The sequence below is a fragment of the Triticum aestivum genome, chromosome 7D, assembly GCF_018294505.1.
Source record: "Triticum aestivum cultivar Chinese Spring chromosome 7D, IWGSC CS RefSeq v2.1, whole genome shotgun sequence".
Classification (NCBI taxonomy): domain Eukaryota; kingdom Viridiplantae; phylum Streptophyta; class Magnoliopsida; order Poales; family Poaceae; genus Triticum; species Triticum aestivum.
The window spans coordinates 105,500,035-105,505,589 of NC_057814.1; positions in this window are offsets into that span (position 1 = coordinate 105,500,035).

Sequence of the window (5,555 nt, forward strand, 5' to 3'; positions counted from 1 at the left end):
CGTCCTAAATAAATTTGCATGTGCCACCTCTAAAAACTTATCGTTCATGGAACGACAGGAGGTGGTCGATATCTTCCGTGCTAAGCATGTTATTCTCAGGTCGAGTATTTATTCACTCGCCATCACACGAGGAAACGGGCGGTATTAGGGATGCCCAGTCCCAAACAACAAATATGAAAACGAGTTCATCTCTTGAATAATCAAACGAAAACTCCCAATGGAGTCAAATCCTTTAACTTCCGCTTGGGAATCGCCACTAGCGTGTTTAGCATGGAAGATGTTGATAACTGATGGTCGTGAAGTGAATGAGAGGGGTGCATCTCTCAAAATATCATGTATCTCTGTTTTAAAAATTGAGCTCTGGCACCTCCGCAAATCACTGCTTCCCTCTGCGAAGGGACTGTCTATTTACTTTCATGTTGTGTCATCACCTTCGAAAACAAGCGCCAGAAACTGAGTAGAACACAGCGGTCAAGATTTATGCATTGTGTATAGCTAATGTTGGGTGCATCATGACTGGATCTTTTCTATCATGAATTACAATGTTTAGTCGCTGCTTGAACTTTGGAGGTGCTCTGCATTTATGTTTTGCGGTCTCAGAAAGGGCTAGCGGGGTACCACTATTTTCATATTATATCATGGTTGTTCTGACAACGTGTTGCTGTTTGAGATATCTTATTATTGCTCGCTAGCTGATTATGTCATTGATATGAATCATTATAATCTTTAAATGTTATTGTTGACATGGCTAGTTATAACGCCGGCTGAAAACCTGGGCGCGCTTTAAGCTTATTTGTGCAAACAAGAGCAAAAGAGTTCGTAAAAGTTTTTTTTCTCACTTTCAGTTTATCAACTGAATTGCTTGAGGACAAGCGAAGGTTTAAGCTTGGGGGAGTTGATACGTCTCCAACGTATCTACACTTTCTCACGCTTTTCCTCTTGTTTTGGACTCTAATTTGCATGATTTGAATGAAACTAACCCAAGACTGACGCTGTTTTCAGTAGAACTTCCATGGTGTTGTTTTTGTGCAGAAATAAAAGTTCTCGGAATAAAGTGAAACTTTGCGAGGATTTTTTATGGAATAAAAGAAGATTTTTGGAGCCAACAACCACCAGAGAGGGCCCCCCTGGCTGGGCACAACCACCAGGGTGCGCCCCCTTCTCCTGGCGTGCCCAAGTGGGTTGTACCCACCTGGTGGCCCCACTGACGACCCCCCTGATACTATACATTCACATTATTCCAGAAAAATCAGGGAGAAAGAATTATTGCGTTCCACAAGACAAAGCCGCCGCCAAGCCCTGTTCTTCCTCGGGAGGGCAGATCTGGAGTCCGTTTGGGGCACCGGAAAGGGGGATCTTCGTTCTTCGTCATCACCAACCTATCTCCATCGCCAATTCCATGATGCTCCCCACTGGGAGTGAGTAATTCCTTCGTAGGCTTGCTGGTCGGTGAGGAGTTGGATGAGATTCATCATGTAATCGGGTTAGTTTTGTTAGGGCCCGATCCCTAGTATCCACCATGTTCTTAGATTGATGTTGCTATGACTTTGCTATGCTTAATGCTTGTCACTTTGGGCCCGGGTGCCATGAACTCAGATCTGAACCGTTTATGAATTCATCACTATATCCATGTTTCAGATCTGATCTTGCCAGTTATAGTCACCTACTACGTGTTATGATCTGGCAACCCCGGAGTGACAACAACCGGGCCCACTCCCGGTGATGATCGTAGTTTGAGGAGTTCATGTATTCACTATGTGTTAATGCTTTGTTCATGTTCTCTATTAAAAGGAGGCCTTAATATCCCTTAGTTTCCAATACGGACCCCGCTTCCACGGGAGGGTAGGACAAAAGATGTCATGCAAGTTCTTTTAATAAGGCACGTATGACTATTTACGGAATACATGCCTACAATATATCGATGAACTGGAGCTAGTGTCATATCGCCCTAGGTTATAACTATTACATGACGGATATCATCCAACAAGTTACCGATCAAATGCTTACGAATTTGTTTATATTGATCTTGCTGCGTTACTATTGCTATCATCACTGTTACACTTGCTACAAAATTACTGCTATCACTGTTACTGTTACCGTTGCTGCTGTCACTACTATCAAAACTATCATATTACTGTGCTACTGATCACTTTGCTGCAGATAATTAATCTCCAGGTGTGGTTGAATTGACAACTCAGCTGCTAATACCTTCAAATATTCTTTGGATCCCCTTGTGTCGAATCTATAAATTTGGGTTGAATACTGTACCCTCAAAAACTGTTGCGATCCCCTATACTTGTGGGTTATCATGAAGTATTTGCTAGATATGTTGGCACCAACTGCAGGAACGGTCCCCCTATGAAGAAATCTGGGTTCCCAAAAGGTGCCTTGCATGTCTTTAGGTGAATGTCATCATGACACCGCCTGTGAAGAATAGGAACCCCAGATCAAATTCTTCATATGGATCCAAGTCGTCATATGGACCGAATTCCTCATATGGATCAAAGTCCTCATATGAACATCATCGTGCTAACACTTCTATTTCGCAGCGAAAGACTAAGGGCTGTGAATATGTGCATTATTCTTCAAATTGTTATGTTCATAATTCCTCGAAGAATTTCTCTAATTATTCATATGCTTACCCTAACCCCTCTTATGTGAAACAAAGTGGACTGGCTTCTATGCCACCTTTGTCTTATGGAGCTCGCAGAATGATGAACTCTTTGCCACCCCTCCAGATGTGGGTCGTGAAGAAAAAGAACCAATCTCTTATGCAGGATGAGGTCTCCAGACGAACTTAATCGTTGGAAGAATTTGCTGGAGGCCTGAATAATGCAAGATAGGACGAAAGCAAATCATGAAGAAATGAATTTTCATTTCTCACGTCACTACTAGAAAAAGGCTTATCTCCAATATCTCTACTAGTGGCGCACCATGATGGTGGTGCGCCACTGCTATATAGCAGTGGCGCACCAGAATCAGGTGCGCCATTGCTATGTTTTTACTAATGGCGCACCACATGAGCAGTGCGCCATTGCTATTTTTTTGGGGTCCATCCCCCCCGCACAAGTAGAAAACAGGGCTTTGGTTCGGCCAGAAAAGAGCATTAATCCCGGTTGCATTACGAACCGGGACTAATGTGAGCATTAGTCCCGGTTCTAGCGGCAAGGGCACCGTACATGCATTAGTCCCGGTTGAAATGGGACCTTTAGTCCCGGTTGGTGCCACGAACCTGGACAAAAGGGTGCGATGCCCATTAGTACCGGTTCGTGGCAACAACCGGTACTAAAGGTTAGACCTTTAGTCCCGGTTCGAGCCACCAACCGGTACTAATGGGGTTTGAGGCATTAGTACCGGTTCGTGGCACGAACCGGTACTAAAGGTTCGATTTTCAAACTCTACCCCCCCCATGGATCACCTTTTCAGTTTTGTAAAAAGCAAAAGAAAATGATAAAAACTTCAAAAATTAAAATCCTTCCAGATGTAGTTATGTTACTACATGTACTAGTTAGGAAACTTTAAAAACTTAAATTTGGACATGTTTTGCAAAAAGTGTAGGGAAAATGTAAAACGGCTATAACTTTTGCATACGATGTCAGAAAAAACGTATACTATATCAAAATGTCCAGCACAAAAATCCGCATCCGATTTTGACTGCCTACGGCCTGTTTGCAAGTTTTTAGAATCCTCAAATTCTAAAAGGAAAAAAAGTTATGCTCAAATTTCAGTTTTTTTGAATTTTTGTTAAATCTGGTCAAACTATGGTCAAACTACTTATTCAAGAAGTATTAGTGTTACTAAATAATTATTCAAGAATATTAGTGTTACTAAATAATTATTTTAGTTTTTTTGAATTTTGGTCAAATCTGGTCAAATTGTGGTCAAACTGTGGTCAAACAATGGTCAAACTAATTATTCAAGAAATATTAGTGTTACGAAATAATTATTCGGTTTTTTTGAATTTTGGTCAAATCTGGTCAAATTGTGGTCAAACTATGGTCAAACTACTTATTCAATAAATATTAGTGTTACTAAATAATTATTGTTTTTTAGAACAATAGTTTCAAACTCAAACAGTGAAATGTGTGACTTCATGCTCAAGCTAAATTCCTGAGGGTTAATAGGATTGACATCTTACTATTGTCAGGAAAACAACAAGTGTAGACTTGGAAACGAGGGAGAATAGAACCTGGAAGTTAAGCGTGCTTAGGCTGGAGTAGTGAGAGGATGGGTGACCGTCCGGGAAGTTAGATGATTTGGAATGATGAGGGGTGATTAGAGATTGGAGGTTAAATTGAGGAGTGATGAGGGGTGATTAGAGATTAGAGGTTAAAATAATTCAGAAATTTGAAAATCAAAAAAAAAATTAAAAAAAAATCATAAAATTTCCTTTAGTACCGGTTCGTGTTACCAACCGAGACTAAAGGAGGACCTCCAGGCAGCGGCCACGTGGAGGGCCATTAGTCCCGGTTCGTGTAAGAACCGGGACTAAAGGGGGAGGCTTTAGTAACGACCCTTTAGTCCCGGTTCCAGAACCGGGACTAAAGGCCCTTATGAACCGGGAATAAAGGCCCTTTCTCTACTAGTGCCCCCCACCAGACATAGCAATGCCGCACCACATCTAGATGCGCCACTTCTAGGCTAGCTACATAGTAGTGGCGCACCTAGGAATGACCCTGATTGTTTTGAGCTAAATGACCCTGAAATTGAAAAACCCTACAAATGAACTCTGAAAAGGTTGAAAGTTGGCATGGTATCATCATTTCATCCACATAGCATGTGCTAAAAAGTTGAGAGGGTCCCGGCAAAAGCTGGATGCACTTCGTGAACAAAATGGACAATCTCTTTCGAAGTACCAGGGTTTCGGAGGAAAACTCATCTATTACAAAGGGATTTCATTTTCTTGAACTTATTTGACCTCCAGACTTTTTATGTGTTCAAAATGAACCATTCAAAGCAGAGACTGATTTTGAATGGTGCATATTCAACACACAAAAAGTCTGTAAAGATCGCCAACCCCAACATAAAAAAATGAGCATCGATGCGGCTATAGAGAGAATTCAACCTAAATTCATCATAAATTTCTATGAATTTCAGAGAAATTCACTCTGAATTTAGGTCAAATTCCTTATATAAGGGCATCTATTTTCACTTTGAGAGGAGCTCAACAAGGCAGAGAGAGACGGGCTTATAAACCGGTGTGAGCGCCCTTCGGTTGGCGAGATGGGACTGAACTCTGACCGCAACGAGGACCAACCCTTTAGTCCCGGTTTGTGGCATAAACCGGGACTAATGGTCATGGGCCAGGGGCGAGGCGCATTGGTCCCGGTTCGTGCATGGAACCGGGACCAAAAGGTCCAGACGGACCGGGACCAATGGCCCACGTGGCCCGGCCGGTCCCTGGGCTCACGAACCGAGACAGTTGCCTCCTTTGGTCCCGGTTCGTGAGCAAACCGGGATTAATAATGGTATTACGAGGGTCGAACCAATGCCCTGTTTTCTACTAGTGCTACATAGTAGTGGCGCACCTAGGTGTGGTACGCCATTGCTATGTC